Genomic DNA, 17,919 nt, shown 5'->3' on the forward strand with positions numbered 1-17,919 from the left:
AGCCAACTTTATTGTGGTGCAGTGACAGCTAGTTTGACATGATGTCAGTAGTACTCTACATTATGTTGAAGTGTGTGTGGCAGAGCTGCTCGGTGCTAGCTATTCTCTACTCCAACTTTGTCTTCAGGAACCCCCTCTGTGCCATACAGGAGACCCCAGCAACAACTGGCAATCGCATTAGTCCCACTTGTCGCTGTCCCCTGGCCAGGAAGAAGGCAAATCTTATGATGATGCAGAAATTAAAATTTTTTTTCAAGAAGATCTGTTGAGCCTATCTTGAGACCAATAAATTATAATAGGACATATTACTATGGATAATGTGAACGAGTAATAATACAACAAAATTATTACCTGATTCTTCAGATTTCCCTTAGCTCTGTTTGTTTTCAAAATCAATTGCAACTTCTAATATTCCGTCTCCATTATGTCCACCAGGGTTATGACTACAAGTGCTTAATATTAAAACAGGCCCCAGTGATATAAAAAAAATTTAAGGTTGTTGAGATTATGGTTGGAGCAAGGGGTCTCTAAAAAATGGAAAGAACAAATGGACATTAAATCCTGGACTCCTCTATTGTAGCCTGTTCTGCTCATCTGCTCATCTCAGTCAGCATTGTGAGAACAGGCTGAAGCTCTCGTCTATGTCATCTCAATGGAGCCATGGGGGGAAATCACAGGGCTCACCCTGTTGGAGAGCTACCTAAGTACCTGTGAACAGAGACAACACATTCTTAAATAGTTCAATATGCAGATGGTATCAGTCAGGCTCACACACCTACAGTTGGCATCAACTGCGGTTCCCTGGAAACCAGTGAGGTGAGGATGGGTTATCCTGCCTGACTCCATGGCAACTGTCACTAACAACAACAGCCAGTCAGGCTTTGGATACCTGTTGGAGACAAATTATTTAAGTCCTTATTAGCAATAATTATGAAGCATATTAAGGTGCAGTACATCAAACACTTTGTTTCATGCTTTAATGTTTTTACAGGCTCTGGGTAATGTTTTGTACCTTGAACTCTTTATTTTCTATTTAGTTTTCTCTAATAATCCACTGCTGCATTAGTATATTTTACTGCAGATAAGAGCAGCAGCCACATGGCTCCACTATAAATGCGAAATGTTCCCCGTCACATTTTCTGCATGTCACTTGGCACCCAAGCACATGCACTGAACATTTTCTTAACATATATTATTATGTTACTTCACTTTACGTTGTTTTCTGCTTTATCATTAAACATAGCAGTGGATTAGTCTGTCACTGATTAATAATTTAAATCACTTAAAGAAAGTGCTGTATTGACATTTTCCATATACTTAAAACATAGATGAACATCATGACTTCATATTGAAAATAATCAATACCTAATTTATTTTTTAGGGGGAACAAGATACTTATAGTAGGTCATGTCATGTCACTGTCTCACTGTGAGTAAATCGGGAACTGCAGGTGTTATTTGGGATACTGACCTTAACATTGGAGGGAATACAAATCTGCATCATTTAGAAAACATAGAAGCTGCAATAAGTTGTATATTTTAAGGTGATTTTAAGAACATGTTCATTTTCTAGCTGCGATTATTATCCTGTGTGATGGTTTTAGATCTGCTATGACTGTCACACTGAATTTGCTTTATTGTAAGATTACAGATTGATCACAAACAAAACCAAATTATTAAGGATGACAGGAGACAAATGACTGATTGACTTTTGTCAATTGACTATTTATTTTACTATAAATTGACTATTTATTAAACTTGAACTAATTCCACAAATTGAGTCAGTGCACACAAACAATCCTCCAAAAAGGGATTTAGCACGATTAAGATGTTGTTAAATGTCTTGCAGCTGCTCATAAAAATTATACAGCAAAGTTATTAACAATTACAAAATGATTACCAAGCCCACGGAGGCCTCAGGCAAAAGAGTGCAGTAAAATTGGAACACATAAGGTTAAAACTGCGATACAGTGGTATTTATTCTCATGTCTCTCACCTCCACAGCCAGTTCCCACAGGGTCATAGGGCACTTTGTAGCCCACTTCCTCATTAGTATTTAGCCTCGACAGAAAATGTTGGGTCTTTGCCACTGAGATCTATGAAAACAATATGATTGTAAAATGAAGGTTTTCTCTCACCCAGAATAATTGAGGCCCCTGGTTTCCCTTGTCCATGTCTTTCATCATGTAAGAGCTCCTCCCCTGACTTCACTGTCTGGGGAACAAGCTTGAGTTACTAATCCAAACTGTTTACCCTGCCCATTTTAACATATTTAAAGATTTAATGTTTAACAAGGCTGGTTGTTTGCCGCGTCAGATAAAAGGTCATGTTGAATTTCTACCATCTTGCTACCACTTGTGCAGAGTAATAATAGAGCGGCAAATTAAAGCAAGACAGAAAATTAGATTTAACCTTCAGTTTGAGGCTCTTAAGGAGGAAAATGTGGTGTGTGTGTGTGTAAGCGTGTGTGTGTCCTAATGAGGCCTTATCAGAATGACATTGACAATCAGCTCAATCCAATCAACTCCTCGACTGAAACAGTAGAAGGAGGATGAGCAAAGGAGAGACAGAGGCTGGGGAGGGTTTACTCTGCCTGTGACCTCACCAGTGACCAGTCCTTCAGCTATTACCAGACGCAGATCTGTATCATGCTGACTGACCACACAGGAAGCTCCACCTTGATGTTCTTCATACCACCAAGCTCTTTTAGCTCCTGCAAACACAGAAAACACTAAGGATGCAAATTTTGGGTGAGATACACCTTTAGCAGCAGCTCAGCGACGGTTTTATTTAGACCATGTAATGTATATAGGAGAAGTTCAAAGAAACTATTGTGCAAGTAAATGCAAAGTTAAACATCTTTTTACCAACACTAGGCTCCTACAAAGTCATACGCCCTGGAGGCCTCAGGCCTAATTTGCTGTACAGTTGTTTCCATGCTGGTCCTGCTCTCGACTGGTAAATAACTAGTCTAGACTGATAGTATTCCCACAGCTGGGTCCTGTATGCAAGAGCATCGGGAACACCACTCAATACCAAGTCTGCCGTACAGTTCTCCAGAGTAGCAGACCTGTGGAGATGGAAGGCACAACAACACTATTGGTGCTCTGATAAAAGGATCATAAGCAAAGAAACTGACCCCAAAGAGATCAAATTACTAATGTTCAATTTACACAAAAATTCTATCCATTTCCCTTTTTGGACATTCCAACTAGGTCCATAATGAAATTACTATGTACTATTTTTATTTATGTGTTTTGTCCTTTCGGCTTATCCCGTGAGTTCAGGGTCGCCACAGCAGATCATTTGTCCGCATGTTGATTTGGCACAACTTTTACACCAGATGCTCTTCCTGAAACAACCCTCCCCCAGTTCTACCGGGCTTGGGACCAGCACTACGCAGCTGGAGATGAGGTTGGGCTGTTTGGGGTACATGTCGTCGTCATGTGGTTTCGAAGGGCGGGCTGCGAACCTCCAACCCTATGGTCAGAAAGCAGCCACTCTACCAATTGAGCCACTGCTGCCCTATAAAATTACTACAGTGTTCTGTGTTACAATTTCTGTGTTTTCGTGTGAAACGGGGGAGATGGATTTCTGAAAACGTGAACTATAGAAAAATCCAGTAGATGAACCAAGCACTGTACACCAAAGGCTTTATTCTCAGTGGAATTAACAGTATTCACATAACACGCCTTAGGCAAATGCCACTGTTTGTTCCATATGCAAAAACATAATTTCTACATAGTTTAATAAATAAATAGTCCATTCTTTTCCATTTCTGTCTGTCAGGAAATTAGGAGCAAGCACTTCAATCTGTTTTTCAGACCAGATGTTGACCTCTGTGTAACCGAACAGTCTGGTCTCCCCTCTGCTCGCCCTCAGCACTGTTACCTCTACGCTCTGGGCTAATGATCCAACAGAGGATGTTCGGTCTGGGCTAGGCTAACAAATTCAAGCACCTGCTGTTATCTTGAAAGGGTGTTAACCCTGTTACAGGAATTGTTAATCAATATGAAAAGTTGCTTTCTGATATCACTAAGTGCCAAGCTGGAGCCAGGAAATAAAGAGCTTAGTTTAGCATAAAACTTGGTTCAAAAACCAACATGTAAATTCTACAAAATCAAAGTACAGAGTGCATTTAAATGAGTTAATTCACGATCACCTGTTTGCTGATAGTGGATTTAAATAATTTAGCTCTGATTTTTGCGGATGACATACAGTATATGCTTTTAAAAAACTAGTTAACTTTGTATAGTTTATTCTGTTAATGAATAGGTTTGTTTTGATGTTGTTTTTGCTTTATTGTTTTGATTTTTATTATATTTGGTTTTAACTGTTACTTTTTTAAATTTCATTGTACTGTGGCAACTCGAGTTGTCATTTGTGTATGAATTGTGGATTATATAAGATGACTTGACATTAATGTCCCAAACGCATTAATTTGGTTTAATTATTTAACTGATCATGCAGACCATTGAAGGAGGATAATTCTACCACCTAATCACCTTCACACTAACAGGGTTGCATGGATGCAATTTCTCTTCAATCATGTAGCAGATGGACCAGGTTTTGCTTTGTTTCTTCGGCAGTTGTAGGGAACAATGAAAACAACCATCAACACTGAAAACCACGAAAGCAACTATGGCATCAATGAGTATCTCGACAACAATGAGTAAACATTGAAAAGAATGACAACAATGAAAACTACATCAACCACGACAATTTTGACAACATCTACAACAATGACAACAGTTATGAAAATGCAAACTATGGGGGTGCAAGTGCTGGGGTGGAGGTTGGATCTAGTGTCAATCAAGGTGTAGAAAAAGATGATCCCCTGCTAGGAGGATTCAGGAGGAGGTCAAGAGAGGAGGAGGATGAGACCATCGAAGAAATAATCAGCAAATGATTGATGTGGGATGAGTTTGATGACAGCCCCTCTGACTGTGAAACTGAAACAACAGCATCAGTCCCACTGATGGTTGGTAAAGAAGAACCTTTGCTTTGTCCATCTTGGAGTCCAGTGAAACAGAAGAGAAGAGAATCAATGAAAAACAAAGACAGTGTTATGAGTCTGCTGACAACAGCACTGACAATGTTACAATCAGAACTGGTAAAGACTTTGGTCACAGTAGCAGCAGCTTTAGCGGTTTGAAAAGGCAGCAGCTGCAGAGCAGCGCGATGAGGACTAGAGAAGCAGCAAACGACTAAAATATTAAGATTAGAGACCAACAGGGAAGACTGACACTGACAGATGGGCTGACGTCTGTTTCAACATTTGGACTTTTTATTCTGTCCTGCATCTATAGTCACTCAGTGCCTTCTCTGTTTATGATGAGCCTCTTTGCTTTTGTCTTTAAATAAATGAAAATAAAGTGCAGAATTTATATAACTTGCTGGTTCATTGTTGATGCATTGAGTGCAGACTGTACATCTCAACAATAGTGTCTCATCTCAACTGTGTTTAATGACTGATAATATACAACTCCAAATTCTACAAAGTTGGCACGATGTGTAAAACGTAAATAAAAACAGAATGCAATGATTTGCAAATCGCATCAGCCCATTTTTTATCATTTCATGGAAAATATTAGCTCAGTTTGAATTTGATGGCAGCAACACATCTCATAAAAGTTGGAACAGGGTGATGTTTACCGTTGTGTATCATCCCCTCTTCTTTTAACACTTGTCTGTAAACAGTTGCTGGAGTTTCAGGGGACCGTACTGCTCACTGTACATACTTTACTATAATTACTGGCCTCATATTGTACATCTCTTGAACAAACTCAAGTCTTGCTCAGTGTACAGAACTAAAATGTTTAAATTTAAAGAACGGCTCCTTCACTAAGGTATAATTCACATTGTAATAAGCCCTTGAAAATTACAAACCAAAAGACATTCATGAAAATCCAGATTTGATGTCAGATTTAAGGATTGACAGAGAAACTATCAGGTCTGCACTGCAGTTCATGCAGTGTGATGCTCCTAAAACCTGCTTCAGGTGTAAACCTGCATTATAAAACCTGTTATCTGATGTGCTCTGAAGCTCTTTTCTCCACATGATGGCATGGTTTCCTTACAACATACAAACAGAGGCTTGGCCAAACACATGATGATTGACGCTGGCAGCTGGTGGATCCTGATGCCAGACAGCGATTCCCCATAGCTGGTGCACACGGTTGGTGTGTGCTGCCAGACAATTATCATGAAAGGGAAAGTATGGGCTGTGGTGGGAGTTATCAGAAGTGGGGCAGACTAGAGGATTTATGTCATAAGAGTTATTAGGGGCCATAAAAGCCAGTGGTGAGGGAGGCACAGTGGTGAAATAAGAACGTCTTTGTGGGTGTTATAGTGAAGTTGACAGTTGTGGTGCTCAGTTTCTCTGATTTCAGAAGCAGAATTGTAGAGCCGCCATTTGCTGTGGCCAGTGCTGGTCTCAAAAACAAAACTATTCAATGTCAAGAAAAATATAAACACTTATTATATAAATAAAATAAGAAGTCAAGTACTTTCAAGTCACCTGCCTCAATTCAGATCAAGTTAGTCTTGAGTCAAGTCACGTAAGTGGAGCTCCCCACCTCTGGCTGATAGATAGGTGACCCAGACGTTATTAGCAATGACTAAATGGACAAGGCTCATTTGGGCTCAAAATGATCAAATAATTCATTTATTTGTGCCATAAAATGCCTTTGATTTGTGTAGTGTAACAGTGCTGCTGTTACAGACTAATTTTACCCAAAAACCTGGATGAAATATCTGCTACAATGCAGCCAAACCAAGCAGCATCAAAGACATCTCTCTCTTGCCACTGCTAATTATCAAGCCAAAGACATTTGTCCTCATGTGACTATAATGTGTTTTAAATTGCCCCCTTTGGCACGCCGCAGCTCCAGCAAGCAGTGCTGCTTCTCCACTCTGGTGGTGAGTTTAGCTCTGCTTGGCGACAGGCACAAGGTACAGTAAGCTTGACTAAGCCTGACAACGTTGCTCCCAGGTTGTCTCTCAGGCAATAGGGATGGAGTGGATGGAGTATCAGGGGTGTTAGGGTCGTGTGTTGGCAACATAGACTGGCTGAAAGGAGGATGGTCGATGCAGCTATGCAGATAAGTCCAACTCCCTTCATCCAGTTTGATAAAAACATTCTGACTTTCATTTATGTTGGTTTTTGACCACATTTCTAAACATTATAGAGTTTTCCTTTTTAAACCATTTATCAATGTATTGAAATATTATCATAGTGGATATTTTAGTAACATCAAGCCTTTCTCTTACAGTTGTAGCATTATTTTATTCTTTATTTTCTAGAAATAAATCAATAAAATCATTAATTGATGAATGAAATTCACTTTCCAGTGAGAATTTTATCATTTTATTTGTCATGTCTCCTGATAAGCTACGTAATGGGAGGTTTTGTAATAATAATACATTTAATTTATGATGTACTTTTCATTTAAAAACAAATCTCAAAGTGCTACAAGAAAAAGGAGCATAAAACATATAAACATTAATGCCAAACAAACAAATAAGGAGCAGTTATTTAAAAGCTTTCTCGAAGACTTCCGGTCCTTTTTAAAAGCAGTTACAGTCTGTGGGGCCTTCAGATGATCAGGAAGGGTGAGCTGAGCAGAAACCCCCATCTCCCATAGTCTGTAACTTAGTTCTGGGGGTGTGTAGGAAGTGGGCCCTTGTACAACAGAGATTGCGGGATGAAGTTCGCTGAGTGATAAGCTCCTTGAGGTAGGCCGGATGTTGCCATGGGTATCTATGGCAACGGCATAGATGAATTCTGGAGGAGACCAGGACCCAGTGAAGGGACTTGAGAATAGGACTAATATGTTTACGCACTCTCATCAGGACCCTGGTAGCGCTGTTTTATATATGCTGGAGTCTTTAAAGATTTTTGCCAGGAATCCCGATGAGCAGTGCATTGCTATAGTCAAGTCTGGAGGATACAAAGGCATGGGCAAGCATTTCTACATCAGATAGGGTGAGACTGGAACGGAGTTGGGGATATTTTTGAGGTGAAAAAAAGATGATTTACACAGATGTTCAAGTGCTGATCCAGACTCACACCAAGGTTAGGTAACTGTAGATGACAAGGGAATGCCCTGTCCGGAAAAGGTCAAGGTGTTTATGAAAGATGACTGGACCTGTTGTGTTGTGTGGTATGGCTTCAATTTTGAACTGTTTAATTGGAGGAAGTTTTGGCTCGTCCATCCCCTTATCTCCTCCAGCCATGTGGTCGGGGTGGACAGCGGTGATGACAGTGAGGAAGATGGCCAGGCAGCAGAGGGGGTTGAGTCGGTCTGTTGAGTCGGAAGCTGTGTGTCATCAGCATAACAATGGAAAGAGATTGCATGTCTGCTGATGACACAACTGAGAGGGAGCATATATAGCGTAAAAAGGATCGGTCCAATAAGAGACACCTTGAGGGACACCACAGGTGACAGGAAGTGATGATGATCTCCTTTCGGCTTATCCCGTGAGTTCGGGGTCGCCACAGCGGATCATTGTCCGCATGTTGATTTGGCACAGTTTTTACGCCGGATGCCCTTCCTGACGCAACCCTCCCCAATTTCTACCGGGCTTGGACCGGCACTGCATCGCTGGGGAGGGGGAATGGGCTGTTAGGGGTTCAGGGTCTTGCCCAGGGACACTTCGACATATAGCCAGGGCCGGGGATTGAACCACTCACTCTGTGGTCCGTAAGCAACTGCCTTTACCAACTGAGCTATAGCCGCCCCTACCACAGGAAGTGTCCCGGACATATTCAGATAGATAGGAGGCGAACCAGTCCAAGGCCGTACCAGATAGTCCAATGTCACAGTGGATTCAAATAAGGAGGATGCAGAGATCCGCTGTGTCAAATGCTGTGGTTAGGTCGAGGAAAATGAGTAGAGAGGGATAACCAGCATCCGCCGCCATCAAAAGGTCATTTTGTGACCCTGACCAGAGCTGTTTCTGTGCTGTGGGCAAAGCAGAAGCCTGATGGAAATTTTCCCAACAGACTGGTTTGTTGGTGTTATAAAAAGATATTTGATGAAATCCCCATAAAATCTGAAAAAAGCTGCTAGGAATTTGTCTTATTTTGAGGCATATTACTGTCCAAAAAATCTGTTCATTAAATCAGATTGATCAGTAGTAAATATTATCACTCGGCCCATCATGGCTTTCCATAAGATCAACTCCTCGTCATGTCTCACGATGTCTCGTCATGTCTTATTTTTGTCAAATTTTTAAAATGTTACAACAAAAAGAAAATAAAGGTTTGTTGGTCAAAAATTGGTATATAATGTGATTTTTTTCAATCATGCATCCCTACTTCTGCTATAGTTAGAAAGCACTGACAGAAGAAATGGAGGAGAGATCCTACCATCTCTCCTTACTGTTTTGCCCCTCATCTAACCTCATAACCCCTGGAAAACTGCTATTGTCAAAAAATACATTAGTTATGATTGTTTGGACCCATGACAGTTAAAGAGATGGTTGGGCGGTTGCAGAAGGACCTAACAACTCTCCATTAGAGCATCTGTTGGAGCAGCGGTCATCATTTCCCCCATGAGTCTATTTCTCTCTCTCTCTCAAAAAAATCCAAAAACAAAAACCTCGTAATCTCTTCGCCCTGTGTCCTCATGCACCTCCTCACCCCAACCCCACCCGCGATGGGCCTTGATACTCGAGTGCTATTACAAGTTCCAGTGTTGCCTAGCAACTGGCTGGTGGATTGCGGTTGGGGCTATGCATGGTGGAGATTTTGCACTGTTTATGGGGGTGTCAGGATGTTTATACATGTATGTGTGTGTGTCTATGGAGGCAGAGATAGATAGTGTCTGGGCGAATGACATGACTGTGTGTGGATGTGTCACCAGTGCACTGTTTCCCCACAGCTACCAGGAAATATACAGTCACAGTGGTTTTTTGACATTAGTCACCAGGTGTCTGCCTTAATATTCTGCTTCTGGCATTGCAGGTTGACTTCATGCTTGTGGAGCATTAAAGCAAAAGTTTTTCCATGCAAAGCAAAGCTAAGCTAACTGACTGCTGGCTCTGTGCTTTATATTTGAAGGGCTGATGTTGTGGGCCTTTCTCTCACCTAGTCAAAAGCAATACAACCTGCTGAATAATGTAAATTCTCCACATCTGTACCTGGAGTAACAGCTGCTGCAGGAGACAGAAATATAGCATGTAGCAATGCTTAACCTGATCCTGAAGATGAAGAGAAAGAACCTGCTAATGCTCAACTGAGATTTCAAAGGGATGTTCAAGTCTAACTGTCCTAACAAAGCAAACAGCCAGAGTTAGTTGGCACAGAGAATTGTGTTCCTTCAGCTGAGTGGCAGAAATAAACAGTGTTTAGAGCAGCGCTCATTTTAAAATGCCATCAAAAGGTTAGTGTTTAAATTATACTACAATTGTTATCTGACTGCCACCTCAATGCCTGCGTTCACATTAAGAAATCTGGTTCCTGGAAATCCACATATACATGCCACACATTTTCTCCAGGACAAATCTACTTGGGAAAATCAGGTTTCCCTAACGCCCAACCAAATTATCACCTAAACTCTCCATGCAGAACTTTTAAATGCATTAAGAAGCAAAGAAGGAGCCCCCACAGTGACTTATGCATCTGACAGTTTGTTTTTCTAGTTTTCCATAATACACCCGGAAATGGACAAACATCAGAGTGGTATCTCTGCCAAAGACCAAAGAACCGCACGGACATGAATCGTAATTAATTAGACTATAGTCTTTTATGCCCGTTGTCTCAGAAATTTGTCCTGCATATTGAGCTTTAAGTGCACTACTGGATAATGAGAGGACAGGTATCACTCAGTCATCTGTCAGACCTAATTCAGATGGAAAGCAAATACTAAAAAACGGAGATGTGGGGGGCTGGCTTAATTTTTTCCTTTATTCCTGTCATGTATCTTGTTTTAAATTTTATAGTAAATCAATGCTTAACATTTAACAGTTGATTATTCAATTATGATCATGACAATAATTAAATGTTTATATTAGATAGGTGTTTAGGATATTGATATGTTATATTGTTTTTGATGTAAAATATCGGACAGCACACTACATAAAATATTTAAGACGTGTCTTTCCTGGACCAAATCACAGCGCTCTAATATTTTTTCAAATAAACCCTGAATCCCTGAGCAAATTTAAAAGCATTGTGTCCCTGATATGTACAATCAATATCTCAACAGAGCAGGAACATTTTCAGCATACTCATAAAGGATTTTTGAAATGATTTGATTATTCGAATGTCTTCTGGTGAAGGTCTCTCATAGGTTGTAGGAGATTAAAAAAAGGATTCAAATTTGTGAAAACTCTCAGCTTTGGAAACGTTTATCTGACAGCTCATCCTCCTCGCTTCCTCCTTTTCTGTTACTCGTGGTTTTTTCTCCCTCTCTCCCTTGTTTCCTATTCTCCGTTTCTTTCTTTCAAATTCTGCTACAGCCTAAAGCTTGTGCCATATAATAAAGCAGCCAAATAATTATGAAAAACAGAACATCTCATGTCACAACAACATTTTGTTAATGTTTATTAATCAAGTTTTACACAATCAGTGCCTCGTTTCATGAGTGGTACACAGCACTCTGTCACTGCCTCAGTCTAAAATTAGCACAAGTCTGATATTTCCATATGAAATTTATCTCATAAAATGTCACCCTCTGATTAGAGCTTTAAACAGAAATCTGTTAAAATCTTCTGCTTGTTATCCCAATTCATTCCCATGAAGTCAGGCGTTAATATATTCTAATCTGGAGTTAGAATTTGCAAGTTCATCAGATGCCATACGAGCTGGTGGATGGCACTGTTTAATAAAATAATGCGGTTTAGCCTGTGGCCTTGAAACCTGCCATATGAATGTGTGAATGAGGATCTATCTTGTCATTAGCGCAAAAGTTATTATCTGTGAAATGTTTATAAAACCCTGTGTTTGGCCATGAACACTTCTCGATTTTTCTGATTTTTGTTTCCTGTGCAATAATACAGCTTGAACTGCTGACTGTCTCGGTTTGTTTTGAAAAAACAGAATCAGTTTTAGTTAAAAAAATATTGAACAGTACATTTTCTTATTTAGCCAGGCCCTAGTGTATAATGACTTTATAAAGATGCAAACCAGACTAAAAATCTTCATTTTCAAATGGCCTTTCGAGCGTTTTTGCATATAAATGAACTTTTAATAGAATTCAGTTTTGAGGATGGATGGCTGCACAACACCTCAGGCTGTATGTATTCACTTTGGAGAGGAGAAAATAAAACGAAGGCAAGTCGATGCCTTGCTTCTATTTTAAGGCAACATTTCAAGCATTTTACACTTTAGCTCAGATTTACACATTGCTGACATGACAGCTTGTCAGCTTGCATTTCATAACCAAATGTACACAAAGCTGTGAGAGATTTAAATAACGTGGATCTTTAAAAACTCCAGATAAATATGAATATTATAATTCATGTGCAAATACAGCAATATACAAATTTGTATTATAGTGTACACTTAATGAGATTTAAACAGAGTGTGGTACCGACACCTACGCAATTTAAGCTTGAGGCCACTGGTAATAAAAAACAACTATGCTTGAATAAAATCAGTGAATAGCTTATATATTTTTGAGGGTATATTAATGCTTGAATAGATCATCACATAATATTTGACCCAGTGTTTGCTTTTCACACATGATTATTTGATTTAAACGTGTAAGGAGAATTAAAAAAAAACACAACAGTGCAGCACACTTGAAAATTGCATTTTAGACACAATCCAGTGGTTGAAAATAACCGTCCATGTCAGGGACTGAGCAGGTAGACAGAGGTCACAGGAATAACATTTCAAAGAAAAATAGATTTTTATTTACCCAAAATGCAACATATAGAAGGCAATTGAGCACTAACAAAATTGAGCCATAAAAGAGGCCCACAAAAGGCAGCAAAACTTAAACTATGGAACTGAACAAGTTCGCAAGTTCTAACACGAATCTAAAACTGACCTAACCTGAGTGACACACAAGGAGCAACATATATATACAGTACTAGCGACTGGGGCGCAGGATGGTAGAGCGGATGTCCTCCAATCTCACAATTGGTGGTTCAATCCCCGGCTCCTCCGGTCACATGTCGAAGTGAAAAGCGCTATATAAGTGCAGACCATTTATATAAGTGCAGACCATTTACTAGCTGGCCACACCAATATGACACACACAGGGGAAGACATTACTGTCACTAAAGAAATTATAAACACAGTCTACTAACATTCTCAGATTTTTAAATATCCAAAAGAAATAACAAAATATTGTAACAAATAAAGTTTTAAATGACCTATAACAACTCTGCAATGGGGCACTTTGTACAGTCCGGGCCTATTAAAAGGTATTTAAGGCTGAGAAGGACGTTAATCTGATCTCTTGTTGTGATGGCCAACACCCCTGGACCTACAGAGTAAGATAATTTAATTAATAAAGGTTAAATTAATCTTCTTTAAGTATTGACGATACAAAATTAATGAAATGTGCATGCTACATCGTCATATCATATCATATCATATCATATCATATCATATCATATCATATCATATCATATCATATCATATCATATCATATCATATCATATCATATCATATCATATCATATCATATGTGCTGTTTTCTTTTGATTATAACAAATTAAACTACATAGTGGAAAGAAACTAAGCTTGAGGTAAAACTAAAGGTAAGTGAAAACATTACCAAACAAATTTAGGTCTCTGCAAACGCCACACGCCACCTTAATTTGGCAGAGGTTGCAAGTATAAATACTTATAAAATATGCTGATAAAAGTAAAAGTAATAATTTAAATGATTTACCAGAGTAAAAGTCAAAAAGTACAGGTTCTGGAAATTAACTAAAGCATAACAGCAAAAAGTACATTTAATAGCTGATTCTGTGCAAAGCTATCTGAAACCCACATCATATTAATATAACTAGAAGATTATTAAACTGAAGTCAAACAATCATAAATACCAATATATTAAAAGTATTGAGAATTAAATGAGCATATCAGCTTTCATCATCTACACCATCACCACCCAACCTGGGAAGTCTCTGATTTTTCCTCTTAACAACTAATTGTGTAGGCTGGGAGCCCACCTCCCCAGAGAGTAGTGCCATTCGCCTTCATTTATAAACAATATGTCTGACAGTAGATTAATGAATATCTAATGGCTTTAAATAACTCTGTAACCCTTTCCAGCAACAAGCAAAGTAATCACCACACCACACATCCATTCTTGTTCCGTTGACTGGACTCCAGGTTTGGTACAGTAAAACCTAACTCCAGTTGATGCTTAGTGAAGCCTAGTGTTGCCATTACTTTTTCACCATCACTTTGTCATGTATGATTAATGGGGATGTTCCGTTGTGACTTCATGTGTTTTATCAGCTTAAAAATATTGTGTTAGTTGATGTCGGTGACTTTGGTGAAGACATATCACATTTCAGGACCAATTTATGCAGAAAACCAGAAAATAAAAAAAGGATATTTTGCTTTAAATGCATTAATACTAATGTAATGAGAAATGTATGGAGTAGAAAGTATATTTGTGTCACAATATCAATATTAAAAGTAAAAAAGAAAACTAAATATACCTGAAATTTGTATTTAAGCACAGAAACAAAGGAATTTGTAATTTATTACTTTCCACCTCTGGGAGAAATTGGCTAAAGATATGATTCTGTAAAAGTCTTTTTAGCAATCTGAAACAACGTGTGAAGAAGTACTGTTCCTTCCTTGTTTTTCCACAAACTTTGTGTATCTCAGCCTGCAGGTTTGCGTATATTACACATCTCTGTGACATTGATTTTTTTCAATATCACATATTATCTAATAAGTCTACAAGTTGTGGGAGGTGTTCTTTTCTTGCACAAAAGATATTACTGGATTGTATTAAGGGCTGCAGTAAATTAAAGTCACAGAGGTTTTACCAGCACAATATAATAGGCAGAGAAAGCCGCTGACATAAACACTGTGCACACACAAACGTACACTCAGGACTCAGTCATAAAGAAATATAGAAACAAAGATGCACATAAATGCTTCTCCTGCAGATCTGCATAATAAGCTGCAGGGTTCATAAGCTGTTGCACATTCATCTGAACACGTCATGGCTGATTGTGCACTCTTGTAAACTTGCTTTGCCGTTCGTGATGGTTCCAGCGAACTCATCCCCTTTTGGCAACCGAGGGCGTCCTCTGAATGACTCCACTGTCGAACATTTGTTCCCTATCTTGCTCTTTCAAAATCAAATTAAAATGAAACAGTTTAACATATGTTTTATGCCTCTTCCACTCTGTGCTTGTTTTCACCTGTATGAATGGATGTCTTATAATGTCTCTTGATGCAAAGCTCTATAGGGGATTAGCTGGAACAGGAGAAGTAAGTGCAGCACCCAGGATGATTTACTGTAAGTAAAGGAACAACCTAGATCCAGCAATATAATACGAAACTCATTTAGATGTTCAACTCAGAGAATCCCTAGCTTGAGGCAAAAAATTTGTGCAGCTTCCATTTATTGTTTCACACTCTCTTTACTGGACTTATGAAGTAATATATTAAAGTTTAAACCATTTTTTGCCTCAAGCCTGTGCTTCCAATAGAGGTTTATGGGTTATCGCATCATTAGATGCAAGAAACAAACCTTGAAAGACAGCTACTCAGGTAGTTGAGGCTCTATTGTGAATTCTTTGGGGTTTATTTTTTATGTTGTTATGTTCACTAGATCGTCTGTGTGGATAAAAGAAATGCATTCTGTTTATACAGGATATAAATAAAGTAAATGCTGCACTACATTTGACTTGCTGAGATTTTCAATCCTTTAGGAAAATGTCAACATTCTGCTTTTATAAGGCTTATAATTACTTATACAACTACGGACTGTGGACAAAAGAAATGTTATTTTACACCATTTTCTTACTTACTTCTCCCTCTTCTACAACTGTAATCTTTTTTAATTGGGTGCAGTTTTCTCTCTACTACTCTCTGTACCTTATGCTCCTGGCATCACAACAGCTGCTGCTTCCTATTTATTATTTTAATGTTGCTATGGGGCTCCCCCTTTTCATTTGTAACATCAAGGTGCAGACTAGTATTTCCATTGCACATATCTACGTGCCAGTGAATCATGAAATACATAAGTGTGCTAATCTCAAAGAGTGGTACTACAGAACTGGTTTTGTACTACAGTGCTGTGAAAAGGCTCAGTCTTTTTATTTCCAACAACCTTGCAGTGACTTGCTGAAAATGGAAAATAAAGACGATCTTTTATTGTGGTCAATATGCTGGGGTCATATTACCTTGTGTTTTTAATTGAGGAGATGCACTTTCCCATATAGAAATGTGTAGCATATGTAGCATATTTATACTGTACATTATTTAAAATTGATAACATAGTATGCAGTCTTTTGTATTTTTGCCATATAATATTTGAGTTTTTCTCCAACTTAAATGATGTGTATTGCATATGAATATACAGTAGACCTACAGAGGTTTTATAAGAACATCTTCACACCAAGTGAATAAAGCTTCTTCTGAAGAGTCAGACATGAAAAAAGTCATTATTTGGGTAACCTGCTGCTAACTTGTCTTCTTTCCTTTCCCTGTTTCACGATGGTCTGCTTCAAACAGCTTGTTACTGGGCGTGTTTACTGAACCCCTTCCCAACCAAAAAGTGCTGAATGCATTGTTTTCAGTATAATATGTATATCACAGTCTTTTATTTACCATATTGTATGGATTGTACGATTTTGCATTCTGTTGGAGCAGCACATGGTGGAGGGGTTAGCAGTGCTGCTTCACAGCTAGAAGGTTGTGCGTTTGCACCCCGGCTGGTTTTTCTGTGTGGAGTTTTCCTGATTTATTTTATTGATTAATATAATAATTAATATATATTTAAGTTAATTTTTACCTCATTTATCAAGGGGGATGCAAACATTTGCACTGATGTAATGGCCATTATTTTTCTATAACTTTTTTAAATTCTCTTTGACCATCAACCTTCTGAAGCAGGAACATTTGTACCTCATTTGTACGTCATTTATTTGTTTTATTGTTTGCACCCAACTAAAAGTTGGTCAGAAAGCCAAGAGCAGACACACAGAGCAGAGTTACTGGGAAGCCTTGAGGAGGCAACACAGAGCAGTGGACCTAAAGGACCGTGCACGAGCAGGGTGGTAACCAAACCAAACTTTAAGTCTGACACCAGGAGTCAAGCTGTGGTCACTTAAATTACAGTTTTGGAAGTTGGAGCTCAGCTCACAGCCTGACTTACCCACTCTGACAGCAATGATGGCCTCAACATCTAGTTCTGAGAATATGTTGAGAATATGTATGGCCTCAAATATACTTATACCTTTTAGTTTTTAAATCATAAATGTGTTTAAAACCAAGGTATAGTGATGACTGTGACATATTTACCAATGAGTAAAATGAAATTCAAGCTACCAATTAGACTACGCATGAACACTGTTCTAAATTGGCTGAAATAATGTAAGAAAAATAAATAACATCATACCATGTAGACAAATAAACATTCATATAGAATCCATACATTTTCACATTCTGTTTGTCTGCACTACAAGTGTCCCATCTCTTATACATTAATTGGTTAGAGAAACCAATAGTGGCCACCTGGCTTACTGATGTCATTTATTCTTGTCATTGTTGTCTCCTTCGTGGTCAGCATTTGTCACTGAAGCACTAGCACGTGTGCCTGACATACTAACCAGTGTGGAGACAGCCTATAACAAACACGCTTTTTGAGTTCTACTAAAAAAGGTGCAGGACAGTGAAGATATGAGAAAAAGTGGAGCAAAGCTCAAAAAAAGATGATACAAGGCTTGAAGAATCTTTTTACAGAGTTGGCAGAGAGGTGGTTGTG

The sequence above is a fragment of the Channa argus genome, chromosome 20 (genome assembly GCF_033026475.1).
Source record: "Channa argus isolate prfri chromosome 20, Channa argus male v1.0, whole genome shotgun sequence".
Classification (NCBI taxonomy): Eukaryota; Metazoa; Chordata; class Actinopteri; order Anabantiformes; family Channidae; genus Channa; species Channa argus.